At 34.7% G+C, this 20,258-nt stretch overlaps 1 pseudogene; it reads right to left on the reverse strand.

The window, feature by feature from the left end:
• Positions 1-13,397: 13,397 nt before the first annotated feature.
• On the reverse strand, positions 13,398-19,989 carry LOC130981182 (uncharacterized; annotated as a pseudogene).
• Between the last annotated feature and the right edge of the window lie 269 nt (positions 19,990-20,258).

The raw sequence follows: 20,258 nt of genomic DNA on the forward strand, positions 1-20,258 counted from the left end.
GAGGTAGATTTTTTGTGGAGATTGTTATGATAATGAGGAAGGGTATGTTGAGTTGAAAAGAAAACAGGTTTGGACCCGAAAAGGGTGGCAAAGTCCGAGTTTTAGAGGAGATGCTGCCGAAATTTTATAAAAATTAGAGATTTTGTTTATATGATTATTTAAAAAGATTTAGATTCAAAGGTTATATGGTTTGATTTAGAGTTATTAAGAAAATGAGCATGTTTTAAGTTTGATTTATTTAGAAAAGAATGAGTTATGTTTTGAATTGGAACTATTGATGGACGGAATGGGAGGTGTGATAATGAAGGATAAGGATTGAATATGATTGATGTATGATGATGAATGAAATGCGATTGAGAATGATGTTAAAGTTGATGAATTATAATTGAATTATTTATATGGCTTATGAATTTGAATAATCTGAGATACGAGATTCCCTGGATTAAGTGCCGTCGCTTGCCACCGCGTGTACCAGGTTGAAAACTCGATACTCTGTTGACCCTACGACGTAAGTGTGTGACCGGGCACTATATAAATTCCCGAGAATGTTACCCCCATTGAGTATTATTGATTATTTGAGAAAAAACTATGCATAGACTCTTGGGGATGCACGTCGGGGGATAGTCTAAGTACAATTCAGACTTGTCGAGTTGGCTGGATAACCGACAGATGAGCCTCATCAGCCATAGGACAGGCATGCATCATATGCATATTACTTGAATTACTTGCTTGTGTATTAACTGGGTGTGCCTAAATGTACTTGTCATGTTAAATGTATATTTGTTATCTGCAGTACTTGTAACCTTCTTGTGCTTGCCTTTGTTTGTTTACTTGTCTGTGAAAATGCATGATGGAGTTGGAGGTAAGGAGGAATGGCATAATGGGATTTAGATTTAAGGTTAAGTTAAGTTAGGTTTAAATATCCTTAGTAAACCACCTTTTATGGCTTCTGTTTAATACTTTAAGCTCTATAATCTGAGTGTCGGTGTTCTAGGATTGCCTCTGGCATTCCCAGGACCTTATATATTATGTGTGTGGCACCTTTACCATACTGAGAACCTCCGGTTCTCATTCCATACTATGTTGTTATTTTTCAGATGCAGGTCGAGAGGCATCTCGTTAGGCGTCTGGACTCTTGAGGCGGAGTGGTTACTGGAATATTTTGTTATGCTATGATGTATATATATGTACTTAGCTTTCTCTCCGCATGACTTATTCTTTTTGATCCTCTTAGAGGTTTATGGAGAGGCAGGATTGTGTATATGTACTTTTGGGTTTTGGATATGTATGTATATATGTGTAAATATTCTCCGGCCAGTCTTGACTTCGCAGGCTGAGTTAGGAGCTTGATATTATGTATTTTTGGCACTCTATTCCCACTTCTGTTATCTTGTGTTTAATAGTTATGATTTTCTTAGCACGCAGTTTAACTCGTTCCTTGAGCGTTGCGCTTTTATATTCGCGATTTTTATTTCCTCTATTCTTTAAGGCTCCTAGCATATTATAATTCTTCTGCTATTATGTGTACTCATTTTATTTTAGAGGTCGTAATACCACACCACCTCTGTTTTACGACTTAAGCGTAAAGCTTAATGTGGTAGGGTGTTACATTATGGTATCAGAGCAGTTCGTTCCTATAGAGCCTGAAAGACGGACTGATTGTACTTCTGTGTATTCTCTTCGTTTCTCGTTGCCTTATGGCTGAGATATCTCTTTCTTCCTCTACGAGGTCTAGTTCGGCCGTCCTAGCTTGCACATTGCTTTGTGGATTGTATAGCTCAGATCTTAACGTTGGTATGCCGATCTCTATTGGGATTAGTGCTTCTGCTCCATACACTAGTTTGAAGGGAGTTTCTCCTGTGGCGGATTGTATCGTAATATTGTAACTCCACAAGATTTCTGGAATGAGCTCGGCCCACTCGCCTTTTGCCTCGCCGAGCTTTTTCTTTAATTCCTGCAAGATAACTCTATTAGCTTATTTAACTTGTTTGTTGGTCTGTGGGTGTTCAACCGAGCTAAAATGATGCACAATTTTGAAATTTGTTAGGAAAGAAGCGAGTTTATGATCTGTAAATTGTCTCCCGTTATCCGAGATTATCTCTCTTGGTATGCCATATCTACATATAATATTTTTTCATAGGAAAGATCTCACCTTATATGTCGTTATGTGTGCTAGTGGTTGTGCTTTTATCCACTTGGAGAAATAGTCTATTGATACTAGAAGGAACTTTACCTGCCTTGGCGCTTTCGAAAAAGGTCTGAGGATGTCCAATCCCCACCCCACCTATCGAAAGGCCAGCTTACCTTTATGGTGTGGAGCTTTTCGGCTAGGATCTCTGAAACGGTGGCGTGCTTTTGACAATTGTCATATGCCTTGACTTTTGAAATACAATCCCTTTTTATCGTCGGCCAGTAGTACCCTATTCGTAATATTTTGGCGGCCAGCGCTCGTCCGCCGATGTGGTTTTCACAAACCCCTTCGTTTGTTTCTACCATAACTTCTTCGGCTTCATCCTTGCTGATGCATTTGGGATTGGTTGGGAGTGTCCTCATCTGTACAGGGTATTTCCTACTACTGTGTAGAAGCTTGCTCTTCTTCGGAAGAGAGGCAAGTTTGGCTCCTCGTTTGATACGGCACCTGTGTTGATGTAATCGAGAAAAGGTGTTCTCCAATCTTGTACCTGCATGATGCTTAAGATTGTGTCCCGCTCAAAGCTTGGCTTATGGAGTGTTAGTTGAGACAGCACCGGTGTGTTTTTCGCTTGCCTTGTTGTGGCTAATTCGGATAACACATCGGCTCTGGTGTTTTGTTCTCGATTTACATGGATAATATCAAATTTGCAGAATTTTGAGATAAGATCCTTTGTTATGAGCCAATATTTCTCTAACAAAGGATCTTTTACCTGGTACTTGCCCTTGATTTGATCACTACTAGTGAAGAGTCACAGTAAACTGTTATTCGGGGTATCCTTAGTTGTTGGGCGAGTTTCAATCCTACTAGCAGAGCCTCATATTCCGCTTGGTTGTTACTTGCGTTGAAGCGGAACTGTAGTGATTGCTCGGCTATCACCTTCTCTCCTTCCTTTAGTAGTATCCTTGCTCCGCTGCCTTTTCTGTTTGATGCTTCATCCACTTGCATACTCCAATTGGCTTCTGTATGTTGTGTTTCATTGGTCATCTCTGATACAAAGTCGGCAAGTACTTGTGATTTTGGAGTTTTCCTTGATTCGTACTGAATGTCAAACTCGGAGAGTTTGATGGACCATTTGATTAATCGTCAGGCCAGCTCGGGTTTGGTTAATATCTACCTTAGGGGTTGGTCTGTTCGTACTATTATTGTGTGACTCTAGAAGTAGTGTCGTAATCTCCTTGCTGTGGTAATTAATGCCAACGCCAGCTGTTCTATTTTTGGGTACCTTGTTTCTATTGGTTGTAATACCCTACTAATGAAGTACAATGGGTTTTGCTTTTTTCCTGTTTCAATCACTAGGACCGAGCTTACAGCATGGTTAGATACTGATAAATATAAATACAATGGTTTACCTATTTCTGGTCTCTGGAGTATTGGTGGTGATGTTAAGAGCTCTTTGAGCTCCATAAAAGAACTTTTGCATTCCTGGCCTCTGTCCATGTGAATTTTTTACCTTTAGAGAATGTTTGGAAGAAGTGATAAGATCGGTTTGCCACTGCAGGTAGGAAGCGTGACAGGGCAGCTACTCTCCCTGCTAGTTGTTGGACCTCTTTTAATGTCTTTGGGCTTTTCATGTTTAGTATTGTATTACATTTTTCTAGGTTGGCCTCTATCCCTCGTGAGGTTAGCATGAAGCCAAGGAACTTTCCCCCTTGAACTTTAAAGGCACATTTGTCCGGGTTGAGCCTCATGTTGTATGCCCGGATTTGGCTGAAAACTTCTGCCAGGTCGTCGCAATGTGATCCTTGTGCAGGCGTTTTTGCTACCATATCATCTACATAAATTTCTATATTCTGACCTATTTGCTGTCGGAATACCTTGTCCATTAGTCTTTGATACATCGCCCCTGCATTCTTCAAGCCAAAAGGCATTATTTTGTAACAAAAATTTTCATGCTTTGTTATAAAAGCTATTTTGCTTTGGTCTTCTGGGTGCATTAGAATCTGGTTGTAACCAGAGTATGCATCCATGAAACTTAAGCTTTTTAAACTGGAAGCATTATCAACTAATTTATCAATGCAAGGTAATGGGTAAGCATCTTTAGGACATGCTTTGTTTAGATTTGTAAAGTCGACGCACATGCACCATTTACCTGAGCTTTTCCTTACCATTATCACATTTGATAGCCATGTGGTGAAGCGGATCTCTTTAATGAAACCTGCATTGAGGAGTTGCTTGGTTTCTTCTAGTGCCGCTTGTTTTTTCTCTTCTCCGAGGTTTTTTTTCCTTTACGCCACAGGTCGGATTGCCTTGTCAATTGCTAACTTGTGACAGATAACTTATGGACTTATTCCAGGCATGTCGTCTGGTGTCCATGCAAATAGGTCGGCGTTCTGACGCAGTATTTCTATGAGTTTTGTTCGTTCTTCCCCCTCTAGTGCTTCTCCGATGTGTGTATACTGCTTTTAGTCTGCTGTTAGTGTTACTCGGTGGAGGTTATCCATTGGCTGAGGTCGCTCGCTGAGATCCTCTCTTGGGTCGAGCTCGGCTGACGTTAGAACCTCGGCATTGCTGTGTATTGCTTGAATTTATGGCCGAGCTGTTCGGTTTGCCTGGTTTTTCTTTAGACTGGCGTTGTATCATTGCCGAGCTTCTTGATTATCAGCGTATACTGTTGCTATCCTGTTTCCCTGCACCGGAAACTTGACACACAAGTGCAAGGTGGATACTACCGCCCTGAATGTATTCAAGGCGGGTCTTCCGATTATAATATTGTAAGGACTATAACAGTCTACTGTTAAATATTAGATATCAATGGATTTTAACATAGGGACCTCTCTCATCGTTGTCTTTAGCCATATGTGTCCCATGATGGGGACCCTTTCTCCGGAGAACCCAATCAGCTCTCCAGAGGAAGGTTGTATTATTTTTTCTGATAACTTTATCTTTTTGAAGGTAGAATAAAATAAAACATCAGTGCTACTACCTGGGTCCAGTAGTGTTTTTCTTACCAACAGCTCTCCAACCTGGATGGAGATTACTACTGGGTCGTCGAGGTTAGGGCTTGCCGACTTGAAGGCTGATTGGTTGAAGGATATCATGACGTTTGGGTCCTCCTCTTTCTTCAGATGAAGTGTTCCCTCGATTGCCAGCATTGCCCTGTAGCTTTGTTTTCTGGCCGAGTGAGTTTGTTTCTCCTCCACCTGTGTAGCCTCTTGATATGTGGCTGATGATTTGGTGCGGTATTTACAACCACAAACTAACTGGCAAGTGCATAGAGTCGTACCAAGTAGTACCTCAAGTGAATGAGGGTCGATCCCACGAGAATTGATGGACTAAGCAACAATGGTTAAGTGATTTACTTAGTTAGACAAACAGAAAATGGTGTTTGAGAGTTCAAAAAGCATTAAACAGTAAACTCAGAATATCAGAAGGCAGGCAATAAATAAGTTGGGAATAATATATGGAGAAACAATTAAGGCTTCAGAGTTATCTATTTTCCTGATTGATTTTTCTTACTAACTATTTTAATCATGTAAGATTTAATTCATGGCAAATTATATGTGACTAAACCCTAATTCCTTAGACCTTTTTACTCTCCTCTAAAATTCATCAACCGCCAATTCCTTGGTTAATTAATTCCAATTAGAGGGTGAAGTTTAATTCTAGTTATTATGCCACAAAAATTCTAATTACCTAGATATAAGGGGAATATATGTCATGTATCCCATTAAATCCAGATAATTAGAAATTTAGGAGAATATGTTTTCAAGCTGTTGTTCAAGTAAGAGCTTTTCCAAGTTATACAAGAACTCCATTAGAAAGAGGGTCATACTTCCGTTCCACCCAATTTCATAAAATAAAGAACGAAAACAATTCTTGAATTATATGAATCAATACATGAATTTAAATAGAAAAAAACAAGGAACATAATCAATCCATACAATAGACAGAGCTCCTAACCTTAACAGTGGAGGTTTAGTTGCTCATGGTTCAGAGAGAAAATAAGGATTCAGGTAAACTGTAATTTACAAAATGAGGTCGTATAGAAGAGAAGTTTCTTTTTCCTTTTATATCTAATCCTAATTATTTTAAAATCTATTTTCTAAAACTAAATAATATCTTTTCCTATTTTTAATTGAATTAAAGTTTAAATCAGAATAAATAAAGATCTTCACATGCCATCAAGTAGAGCGTGGGGACCATGTGATTCATAGGTGTTGGCGCCTAACTTGGAGTGGCTAGCATGGAGTGGGCACTTTGTCTTGTGTGTGTTGCGCCTTACTTGAAGAAAGCTGCGCCTAACTTGAAGAATGGAGTGCTACGTTGCGTGTTGTTGTTATGCTTGGCACCTAACTTGAGAAATCTCAAGTTAGGCGCAGCCTTGGCAGTGTTGATGGAGAAGAAGTATAGATTATTATATATCGTTGGAAATCTTTGGAAGTTAGCTTTTCAACGCCACTAGAATCACGTCCATTGGACCTCTATAGCTCGAGTTATTCAGGTTTGAGTGCAAAGATGTCAGGGTTGACAGCATCATTCGCCTTCTTCTCTTTTTCTGCGGGGACTCCATCAAATCCATCCAAATGCTACCTAAATTAAAAAGAATTGTGCACAACTCAAAGTAACATCTATGGTGGCTAAAAGATAATTAATTCTTGATTAAACTCAACAAATTGAATGCAAATTCACTAGGAAAAGATAGGAAAGATGCTCACGCATCATGATTCCTCTTGGCAGATTGGGAGTTGTTTGTTCTCTTTTGTCCCTATCTGTTGCTGTTTGTTTGTGTTCGTCTCTGTCTGAGTTGACTCATATGGATTTTCGACCTTGGATGTATTTGTCTAGGAGCCCTTGGCGTGCTAATCTTTCAAGCAGGTCTTTTGCGACGATGCAATCGTCCGTGGTGTGACCAAACTTCTGGTGGAAAGCGCAATGCTTGTTTCTATCTACGAACCTTTGATCTTGGTAGCTCCCCGCCCGAGCTGGTGGCTTCACGATTTTGGCGTTTAGAATCTCTTTGATGATGTTCTCTCTTTTGGTGTTGAACCTGGTGTAAGTATTGAATTTTGGTGTGAGCTTGAAGGGCTTCTTCAGTTCTTTATTGTTCAACGGTCTGAACATTTTGTCCTCATCCCTTTTGTGGGGTTGTTTGTCTGTTTTCTGGGCTTCGCGGAGCTCTTCGATTTTCATCTATTCTGCAGCCCTTTCTCGGAATTCTTCCAGCGTTTTTGGTTTCATTATTGCAATTGTTTCTCATAATTTGTCGGGTCTGAGGCTGGCTTTGAGGGCATGCAGGTGGACCGCCGGGTCTAAGTCTTGGATTTCCATGGTTACTTCAGCGAACCAAGTCATATAATCCTTTAGGCTTTCATGTTGACCCTGCTTGATGGTGCCTAGATAATCTGATCCATGCACATATATCCTTGACGCAACAAAATAATCGATGAACGACCTCGTTAGGTCCTCAAAGGAAGAAATTGAACCTGCAGATAACTTAGAAAACCAGAGTGATACAGCACCATCAAGGTATGTGGGAAAAGCCCGGCAGAGCACGGGCTCATTGTTAGCACTGTTAAAAAATATCATGGATTAAAACTTCTTGACATGAGCTTGGGGGTCGCCGAACCCCTTGTATGGCTCAAGTGCTGAGGGCAACGTAAAGTTTTTTGGCATTTGGAATTTTGTGATTTTCTCGGAGAAAGGATTGTCGAGAGTGAACTTTTCCTTTGGCGGGGTGATGTTCATGGGATCTATGTTACCCTGGGCCGAGCTTTTGGAGCTTTCTCCCTCATGTTTTCCGTTGTTGTGTGCAGATAACTCGGCTATCCTCCGCACTTCTGCCTGAAGTTCCGTGATTTGAGCTAAGAGCTCAGCTTGTGTGGGTTGAGGGTTCTCATTGTCAGCCATGTTCGAGGATCGAAAATCCTGCAAAACAGAGTAAAAAACTAAACAAAGAGGATAGTGGGGTTAGAAATATTCTGGCCCCATGATGGGCGCCAAGTGATTCGTCCGAGTACTGAGACGACCGAGCTTTAGCAATTCCGAGCAAGCTGCCAGTAGAGAGGAAGAGCTATAAGTCGGCCAGGACCGAACACCGCAGCGAAAATACCTGCAAAAGATACTCCGACACTCAAGTCAGTAATAATCTCTAGTAAGTGTATTAAGTAAATATGAAGACTGAGAATAGAATCTAATCCTTTAGCCGAGAATACTAGTTCGGCTTTATAGACGTTGTTTTACCCGTTTCTGTGGATAAGTCTGAGTTTGTGGGTTGGTTATCGTATTCTGTTTTGGTGATGAGCTTTGTTTAAGCACGTTTCTTATTTTCGAATATGTGGGCCCAATCTTATCTGATTTTGTTCCGAGCTTATTGGGTGGCCAAAGTATGTGGGGACGTATCACATACCTATCACATTATATATTTACTTATATTAGTAAAACCTAAACTAATAAAACTTAGATAATTAAAAATATAAAACTTATAAATACAAAAAATATAAATATTTTTATTTATTAAAATTAATTATCATGCAATATTTTTTTTAGGACAATTTACCTATATAAAATAAATGGAAGAAAAATTCAATTGCAACAATTGAAAATTGGTTACTTACATGTCCTGAAACATCTTTATATAATCGTGGTAACATACTACGTTTTATAACTTATATATATACCATGGTAAAATATAACGGTTTGTTCTTAATGCCTTGTAAACGTAAACCGTGGGAACAAACCACCGATTATGAATTGAAGATTGTGAACGTAATTCACTGTAAGTTTTCACGGTTTAGGAAGAGAGAATTTTGTGCATAAACCGTGGTAACATATCACGGTTTATGAGAGCCTATATATCTATAACAAAATATAAAGGAAATAGGGAAATTTGTTGTCCAATTTCTACATTCCCATCTTAACCCTATTAATAAAGAGTAACTGATATATCCTTTTATTTTGAAAAAAAAATAAAAAAAAGTAAATTATCAATTAACTTTTTTTCATTTATATTGCGGTTACTTTTTTATTTCACGCATAACTTCCAATCACTTCGTCTTCTTTCTTATTCCATTCTCTTCTCTTAGCTATTTGTCTACTTTTATTAATTTTTTTATCTCTTTCTATCTTTTTCATTTATTAAATTAATTATGTATTATTTTTATTTTTTCTCTAAAAAATTGCAACAAAAAAATGACTCATAATTAATCATGCCAAAAATTCTTCCATTTTTATGATAACTATAAGAAAAGTGGTTATAACTTTTTTAACAATTTGTGGTAGTATGAAAGATGTTTATTTATACTGAATTAAGTCACAGTCAAAGAAAGATTAAGAATAAATGGAGTATATATTTTTTTGCATTCATATGCTTTACATAAGAATAAAGCGATTTTTAAGGAAAAAAGTATACTTTAGAAGAGATGAAGACAAGGAAAAAAAATTGTCTTAACTTATATGGATTAGTATTCACTACGTGCTCTGTGATATATTATACTGTACTCTGACTTGCATTCGGTCTCAACTTTTAACAAACATAAATAGAGAATTCATTATATGCATACATGCATTTTTTTTTAAAAATGATATTATAAAATAATAAATTAAAGTTTTTATTTATAATATTATTTAATTGATATATATCTAACTTTTTCTTCCTCATTTTTTTAATATTTCAACTCTTAGAATTTACCATTATTTTTTACTCTTTTTTATTTTTGGTAATTACTTATTGACTATCCTGATGTTTATACTTATCTTTTTATAATATTTTATGTACATGTTGATTCACATAAGATTTTTAAAATTTTTTAATTATTTTTAAAATATTATTCACTTTTAAGTGTAACTAAAATTAATAATTTAATATAAATCAATAAATTATTTTATTTTATTAATTAAAATTATGATGTGATTATTAGTATTTTTCCGTTCAACTAATTATAATAATACAAAATTTCTTATTTTTTTTAAATTTTTAAAAATATAAATGCAATGATCTTTGAATTACATAACTTAGCATTTAAAGATGATTTTCTAAATGCTTATTGATTGAAACAAAAAAAATATTGTAAAAATATGGCATAAATTTTCACGTGTATATATAGAGTTTTTTTTCCTCCGTGGTAAGTTACCAAAGTTTATATTCATAAAACTCTCTTCATAAAACGTTATATATTACCACGGTTTATATGTATTTTACTAAAATGTGGTAGATTTTCACGAATTATATAAAACAGTAACAGCACATGAAGGTAAACGATTCTCAATTGTTGTATTTGTGTAAACATTTTATTCGTTCATTTCATTTAGGTAAATTGTCCATTTTTTTATAATATTAAAAATTATATTAAAATAATATTTTAAATTACAATATAAAAATATAAAATTATTATATTTTATTTTATATTACTTGATAAATAATTAGATTATTATATTCAATACTTATTAACTAACTACTTTTATTAAAAATATTATTATATAACATAATTTTTTATCAAATATTTGTCAAAATATAGTTTAATTAAAATATTATATATAATACGTGAAAATATTAATTGTTTATTTTTTTAAAAAAATTGAATGAATAATATATATCAACTATGTATATGTATTATATGTGTATATAATAGTGACTGATATAGGATTGATATATATTCTTTTATTCTTTAAACTTTCTAATATATATACCATCTCATAATTCTCTTTTCTAATCTTTTTTATTTATATTTATTTAGTGGTAATATTAAGTAGATAATAATTTAAAATTATTTTTAAATTTAACATTTATAATTTTATATATATAATATTTTTCATACATACATATATATATATATATATATATATATATATATATATATAATTGGTGTATAAATATCTTTCTTAAAACATATTTATATAAAATTTATTAAAAATATATTTTGTTAAATCTAACAGTAAAATATATATTTTTAAATTTTAATGTAATATATTATTTGATGTAGACTATATCTACCAACAAAGAGGACTGTGGAAAGGGTCAGCGCAAAATGCACTGTCTTCAAGTTAATAATTAATTTTAATGAATAAAAAATATTTATATTTTTTGTATTTATATATTTTATATTTTTAATTATCTAAATTTGATTAATTTAAATCTTATTTATACAAGTAAATATATGATATGATAGACATGTATTTATAATTATATTATTTATTTTATTTTTAAAAAAAATGAAAAAAAATAAAAATTAATATTTTTATGTATTATATATAATATTTTAAATAAATTATATTTTTAATTATTTTGATGAAAAATTATATTATATAATAATATCTTTAACAACATTAGTTAGTTAATAAATTTTGAATATAATAATCTAATTATTTATCAAATAATATAAAATAAATTTTTAATTATTTTATATTTTTATGTTACAGTTAAAAATATTATTTTAATATAATTTTTTAATATTATAAAAAATTTTTGTATAATAATTAATCTTAATAAATAAAAAATACTCATATATTTTGTATTTATATATTTTATATTTAATTATTTAAGAATAAAAAATTTTGTTACCATTGAAAGTTTTGTGTATTAAAGTATTTATCATTTAAAACATTTATTTATGTATTAGAATATTCTGTATTTATTAAAGTTTATCAATATTCTTCTTTTATATTATCTTTTGATTTTCATCTAATAAAATTTAATAATTTATATAAACATAGCACATTCAATAAATACATTATTATTATGTTCATTTTATATCCAACCATGCTTATTTTAAATTTTTAGGATGGGCAAACATCCAAAGTACTCTTTTTGTTTTCACAAAATTTTTCATAAATAAAATAAAAAGAAATAAAATAAAGTAAAATAAAATTTAAGTACATAAGGACATGATAAAATATAACAACACAGAGAGTCCACAAAGCCCACAAAGTATAATGTTGCAATGACGGAGTTTATAGGAGACAATGAAAGCACATAGTCTTCCAAATTTTTTATAAAACTATTAGTAGTATTTTTATAAAAGAAAAATTGTAACTTAGTCTAAAGTATTTCAATTTAAACTTTATCTCTTATATTTGTTGTGATTTTTACTTCTAAACTTTAGTAATTTGGACTGAAATGTCTTTGTTCAAACCAAAATTAAAACACACAAAAATATTATTAAAAAAATTATATATTTTTATTTATTTAATTTAATGTTATTTTATATTTTACTATTTATTTAATTTAATTTTTATATTATACAAAAATATTAAAATATTCAATAAATATTAATATTATTATATTTTTATAACTTGATAAAAGAATTCACAAATTGCAACCTAAAAAATTTTAATCTTTTAATCTAAGTTTCTAAATTTAAACAATTATATTTTTTTATATCATCTTTATGAAATAGATAACTTTTTTATTTGTTTAATTTAGTATTATTTTAATATTTGTTGATTATTTAATTGAATGTCTTTTGACTAAAAATAATATTCAATAAGTATTATAAATTTTAAGTCACTCAAAATTTAAAGAATACTAATATAAACTATTTTATATTTTTATTTATAAAATTATTTATTTATTATCTTATGAATAATTAATTTAAAAATAATTATATTTATAAATTTTATTTTAATATAAATATTATTATATAATTTTTATGTTAAATACGTGGCCTTTTCAATTTTTTTTTCAAACTCTGCTGTGGATAGAAGGAGTAGTAACAATGCACGGCAACAGTAATAGCTGCGAGAATGGGACGAAAATATATAGCAAAAATTTTAACAAAAACAAATGTCTCATCTTTTTTAAATTGTAATTGAAAAAAATATGTAAAAAAATAAAAATAGAAAGACAAACTTTTAATTATTAACTTTTTAAAATAAAAAACAGAATTTTATTTATAAATATTTATATATTTGTTAATATTATTCCCACATTAAAGTAAAAGTATGGAAATTCTTAGCCTAAAATATTGACCAAATTTTTAATATATATATATATATATATATATGTTTTTATTATTTATTCGGACATGTGAATTTTGCAAATCAGATACACAAATATATCTAAAAAATTAAAATCTAATATCCAGTCCTAGTTACATGTGAATTAGATTGATAGAATTACAAAATCAAATAATATTCACAAATTCTATATTAGATTCGGATAAAAATTATAATACTGCATATGAGAAGAGATATCATACAAAAGTATTTACAACAACAACAAAATCTTGTCCCACTAAGTGGAGTCGGCTACATGAATCAAACAATGTCATTATGTTCTATCATATATCATGTCTACGTAGAGACCGTTTATATGTAGATCTCGTTTGACCACCTTATGGATGGTCTTCTTAGGTCTTCCTCATCCTTTCGCCCCTTATCCATCTTCCATCTCATCCATCCTCCTTGTTGGGAATAATACACCATTTCCCTTGAGAAAATACATTTCACAGAGAAATAAAATAGCACAATCACAACACAAGAATTTAACGTGGAAACTCCAATTACTGGTATAGAGGAAATATTTAACTACACCTCACAACACTCTCTAATCAAAAGGTATAGAGGAAAAGAAAAGTCAGATACAAGCTTTAAGTGTTTCCGACTGGTGCAAAAAATATGGAGAACTTAGCCTCGTATTTATAGCCTAGGCCACCCACTCCATTTGCTATCCTAAGCAATGTGGGACTAATTCAACCAAATTCTAACAATCTCCACCTTGATTGAAATAGTCATATATCTTCAGCTTCCATAGTCAACACCGACAATTCTTTGCTGCCATTGTCTATACCGACAATCATAGTTCAGAGAACTATCATACTCCACCATGAAAGTATACTCACTTGGAATTAGACCACTCCAAACATTTCGCCTTGGTACAGATCGAAACCTTGCTGAAAGTTCATGGTGCAATTTCCAAATTGGCTTTTCCTGGAAGTTCTTCAGCCATCGACATAACTCCGCCACACACCTTGCATCTCAACGCCAACCAATGCCCGTGTGCAATTGTGGACCCGATTGCCACAACTTATCCTTATCCATGGCAGTGCGGTAATACCATGAGGATACTTCTTGTCTTCTAGAGAACATCATCTTCTCTCATAGAGAGAGCAATATTGCAAGTATCAGATTGAGAGCCTTTTTCTGAAACTGCATTACCTGGACAATTTCTCTTTACATGCCCAGGCTTTCCACATTTCCAGCATGTTACCCTCCTTCCACGATTTTCTTTTCCATAATTGTCACCTCTAGCTATAAGCGCCAAATCTGATGAAGTGCTACCCTCATTTTTCATTCTTCTTTCTTCAGCAATGAGCTTATTGGCAACTTCTTCAAAATTCAGAGTTTCCTTCCCATACATTAAAACAGGTTTGATATACTCATAGGAAGAAGGGAGAGACAATATGAGCCTCAGTGCCTTATCTTCATCATTAATTTTCACTCCAATTGCCTCTAATTCAGAGACAATACCATTGATAGCACTAAGATGGTCGGAGATTTTCACATTGTGATCCATGCGTAGATTATGGAACTGCTTCTTCAATAACAACCGATTTGAGATGCCCTTTGCCTGATACAACCCTTCGAGTTTATCCCAAAGTTCCTTGGCTGTTTTCATTCCTTGCACATTTGCAAGAACATTCTTAGCCAAACACAGGCGAATAGCACTTGCAGCTCTCAAATCTAGTTCCTCCCATTCTTCATCCTTCATACCAGAGATCTTCTCCTTCAACGCCTTGTGCAAACCTGATTGTATCAACACATCCTTGACTTGTATTTGCCACAAGCCAAAATTGATTCTTCCATCAAATTTTTCTATTTCAAGCTTCACAACACTTGAATATCCTGATATTGTTGCAACCGTATACTGGAATAGTATAACTCAACTGTAGACCGTGCACTAGGAAGGGTCCCCAGAAAAGAGAGGTGGGTCACAATAGACACACTTAAATACTAGGTCTTTCCTTAGCCAGAACCTTTCCAAACTGCACTCTCACAGTGTCACACTGCCTTCCAGCAACAACAACAGCAACCAAAGATCAACCTCAAGCAATAGAACATAATTCTTTTCTAATGTGGAAGGTCAGACTAGGCTACAACCACAGAGCATACTAAGAATAAATCCCACCGAACCGAAGCTCTGATACCACTTGTTGGGAATAATACACCATTCCCCCTTGAGAAAATACCTTTCACAGAGAAATAAAATAGACACAATCACAACACAAGAATTTAACGTGGAAACTCCAATTACTGGAGAAAAAACCATGGCCGTTGCCAAATGACAACCAGAGAATATCACTATGTGAAAATTATTACAACACATAGACTTCTTTCTCTCTAACACCGGCACCCCAGTACACCCACACTCTCAAAGCAAATATTTAACTACACCTCACAACACTCTCTATCAAAAGGTATAGAGGAAAAGAAAAGTCAGATACAAGCTTTAACTGTTTCCGACTGGTGCAAAAATATGGAGAACTTAGCTTCATATTTATAGCCTAGGCCACCCACTCCATTTGCTATCCTAAGCAATGTGGGACTAATTCAACCAAATTCTAATACTCCTGACTGGATGTTCTATCGGTCTTCTTCTCACATGTCTAAATCACTTGAGACGCAATTCAACAATCTTTTCCACAATGGGTGCTACTCCAACTCTCTCCCTTATATCTTCGTTCCTTATTTTATCTAATCACGTATGATCACTCATCCATCTCAACATCTTCATCTCTGCCACACTCAGCTTATGTTCGTGCTCCCATTTAGCCGCCCAACACTCCGTACCATAAAGCATAGCTGGTCTTATAGCGGTGCGATAGAATTTACCTTTAAGTTTTAAAGGCACTTTTTTGTTGCATATAAAACCAGATGCACTCCGCCATTTTGACCAACCTGCTTGGATCCTATTATTTACATCATGTTCAATCTCTCCATTATCCTGTATGATGCACCCAAGATACTTAAAACTTTTAACTTTTCGCAGGATGTTTTCTCCAATCTTCACCTCTATATTAGGGTTTTCCCTTCTCAGACTGAACTTACATTCCATATATTCCGTCTTGCTACGACTTATGCATAGACCATACACTTCTAGAGCTTCTCTCCATAACTCCAATTTCTTATTTAGGTCTTCCCTTGACGAGCATAAGGACGATATTATCGGCAAAAAGCATGCACCATGGCACAGGCTCTTGGATGTGCTCTATGAGTACTTCAAAGACTAATGTGAAAAGGTATGGACTTAAGGATGATCCCTGGTGTAATCCTATACTAATAGAAAATTCTTCTGTCACACCACCTTGAGTCTTCACACTAGTTGTGGCCCCATCATACATGTCTTTGATTGCACGAATATATGCGATCCTTACTCTCCTCTTTTCTAAAACCTTCCATAAGACCTCCCTTGGTACTCTATCATACGTTTTTTCCAAATCAATAAACAACATATGTAGATCCCTTTTATTACTATGATACCTCTCCATCATCCTTCTTAATAGGTATATAGCTTCAGTGGTAGATCTGCTTGGCATAAATCCAAATTGGTTATCTGTTACTTGTGTCTTTTTTCTCAACCTCCGTTCTATCATCCTTTCCCATAACTTCATGATATGACTCATAAGCTTGATCCCTCTATAGTTTTCGGTAAGGTTCTGAAAATCGAATCGGTCATTGAATCGGTTCAACGGTTTAATGAGGTTGAACCAATTTAATTAAATATTCAATAAAATCTCTAAAAATTTAATTATTTTTAAATAAAATTTAAAATAAAATTTTTTAATTAACTTCTAACAAGTTCTTACTGAGATAATGAGCAACAATTCTCAAAACAAATACTCAAAATCCAAACCCAGCAAACTAATTATGCAAAAACAAGTTTCTAGAGTTTCAGGAAATAAAGAAAAGAAGAGTACTTGAGAGTACTTGAAAAAAAATTATAAACTAATTAATTGTGACTAATCAGTGACAAACAAGAAAGTGAGAGAAGCCCACATCAAAATCACATACACATAGGTCATAAGAATTAACAACAATACATTCAGGACACAATTGATAACCAAAGAACAAGTGCAAACAAATTAAGTTGTATTATTTCAAGATTAACTTGTTCTTCTGTCACTGTACATAATCACTTAAATTCTACATAAGTCATACACATAAAGCAAATAAGGATCAGATTTTGCCATTTTCACTTCTACAAAGTTGATAAGTCACCTGCTTGTGGAACAAAAAAGTATACGCTGTTTCTCTCTCAGCTGCAAGACGTTGTGCCTTCTGACATTTTTTTAGCACGACCTTAAAATATTTTGCGGGTTTGGCATCTGCCATCTTCTTGCTTGCTTGCAAAACAAAAATTTTGAAATTAAAGGCGTTGAAGTTTATGTCTCGATCACGGGCTAGGTAGGGTTAGAGTTCTTCGGAAGGGGATTTTGAATTTGAGAGAGAAAAAAAGAGGGAGGGATGCTGTGTGTAACAGCGACGACGTCGGCAATTGCAAGGCTTCTGACAGGGAGGAGTCAACGGGAGGGTAGCAGCCACGACGACGTCTATAAAGTGGCTGGAAGGTGACGATTGTGACGGCAACGAGATGAGCGAGAAAAGCAAAATGGACATGCTTGCGCAGGCGAAGGAAAGGGGACGACGGTGGAAAGGGGGAATGCAGCGGCTCGGTAGGAGGAGAGCAAGGCTGGGAGACGGCTGGGAGAGAAAGAAAAATGATTTCAGAAGGGAGAGGGTTATGCGTTTAGGTTGGATTTGGGAATTAGGAATGGGGATAGTGGGCTTTATGTCATTTTTTTTCCTTTTTTTTTGTTTCAGGCGTTAAACGACGCCATTTCTGAAACAAATGACAAAACCGGATCTTTAAAAAATCCGCAAAAAAAATCGGACGCTTCTACCGGTTCACCGGTTAACCACCGGTTTGACCCATTTTTTATCGGTTTTTTGTCAAGCAGTTTTTAACCTTACCCAGACCAGCTAGGTGACCGGTTCCTGGTTAATCCAGTTGAACTGGCCGATCCGGTTCGGTTTTCAGAAACAACTCGGTATATCCCCCTTATTCTTGTAGATAAGTACCAAGGTGCTCTTTCTCCACTCATTAGGCATCTTCTTTGACCTTAAAATCTCATTAAAAAGCTTGGTTAACCAGTTGATGCCTTTTTCTCCAAGACCCTTCCAAACCTCAATCGGGATATTATCAGGCCCTACTACCCTTCTATTTTTCATCTACTTTAGAGCCTCTTTTACCTCGAAGTCTCGGATCCTTCGATAGTAGTCAAAGTTTTAATCTTCTTCCCTTGTGCATAACTGACCAAGGCTCGGAAGAGTCTTCTGTCTCTCATTAAATAACTCGTAAAAGTAGCTCTTCCACCTTTCATTAATCTTCTCCTCTTGAGCCAACACTTCTCCATCCTTATCCTTTATGTACTTAACCTGATCCAAATCTCTCGTTCTTCTTTCACGGCTCTTTGCAATTCTATATATACCTTTTTTCTCCTTCTTTCGTGCACAAAGACTGATAGAGACCCTCATATACTCTTGTTCTTGCTTTACTTATAGCCACTTTTGTGTCTTTCTAAGCCGCCTTATATTTTTTCTAGTTATCTGCGTTGCGGCATAAAAACCACTCTTTAAAGCACTCCCTTTTTATCTTTATCTTATCTTGTACACTCGCATTCCACCACCAGGACTCCTTGTCTCTTGGTCCTATGCTTTTAGATTCACCAAAGCTTTCTTTTGCTGTTCTTTTAATAACTTCTGCCATCTCCCTCCACATCTCTTCTGCGCTTCTATTCCCATCCCACTTTGCCTCTTTTCCTACCCGTCTTAGGAAGCTTCTTTATTTCTCACCTTTCATCCGCCACTACCTCGTCCTTGGGTTCTTCATATGATGTCTTTTCCTCAACTTTCGCTCAACGCAAAAATCCATGACGTTCACTCTATGTTGTGTTGTCAAACTCTCTCCCGGGATAATTTTACAATTAATGCAAAATTTTCGGTCGACTCTCCTCAACAAGAATAAGTCAATTTGAGAGCTTGTCATGCCACTCTTATAGGTTATAAGATGTTTGTCTCTCTTTTTAAAACATGTATTTGCAATGAGAAGATCAAAGGTTGAGGAAAAGTCCAAAATAGTTTTACCCTCGGTATTGATCACCCTGAAACCATGGTCTCCGTGAATACTCCCATATCCAGTCACTTCTCTCCAAAACATGGCCATTTAAATCTCTTCCTAAGAAAATCTTATCTCCCAAAGGTATGTCTTGAACCAAACTCGTTAGATCATCCCAAAACCTTATCTTGTGTTGTTTGTCTGAACCCACTTGCGGTGCATAGGAGCTAAACACATGGAAAGCACCTCCCTCCATCACAAGTTTGATAAAGATGATCTGATCTCCCACCCTCTTGACATCCACTACATCCTTCTTCCACTGCTTATCCACAATTATCCTAACCTCCTTCCTATTCTTCACCTTTCCTGCATACCAAAGTTTGAAACCAGAAGTGTCCAACTCCCTAGCTTTCGCACCAACCCATTTTGCTTCTTGTAGACACATAATGTTAATCTTCCTCCTTGTCATGGTATCCACCACCTCTATGGATTTTCCTGTTAGAGTGCCTATGTTCCATGTCCCAAATCTCAATCTTCTGTCGCTCTGACCTTTATCTTTTACTTTGTGAACTAGCTTATTGACCCTCGTCCGTTCACGAAAACGTGAGAACCCTTGCTCATTTAACACTACATCCGGGCACCGATGCAGCGGCTCTTGCTTATTTGGCACCGTACTTAAGCCATACAGCGCGTTGCTTCCGGGCAACGACCTAGATTTAGCGCAATAATATCTTTGATTCATGTCATGGGGTTCGACTATATTTTTATATTGGTTGTCAAAGACCTAACACAACCCTCCTCCTTTATCTGGACTTGGGACTGGCTATGTACCGCAAGTGTAACATAGGCGGAGTTCATGACTCACACTTTGCAACTATCAAGCAAGTTCCTAATCAGATATAATGCTTGTTTGGGTGCCATTATTTTGATAAAAAAATTAATGAAAAAATATTTTTATTTTTATTTTTTAGCGTGTTTGACAAATTTCTAGTAGTAAAAGTAAAAGCATTATAAAAA

This window comes from Arachis stenosperma, chromosome 5, assembly GCF_014773155.1.
Source record: "Arachis stenosperma cultivar V10309 chromosome 5, arast.V10309.gnm1.PFL2, whole genome shotgun sequence".
NCBI lineage: Eukaryota > Viridiplantae > Streptophyta > Magnoliopsida > Fabales > Fabaceae > Arachis > Arachis stenosperma.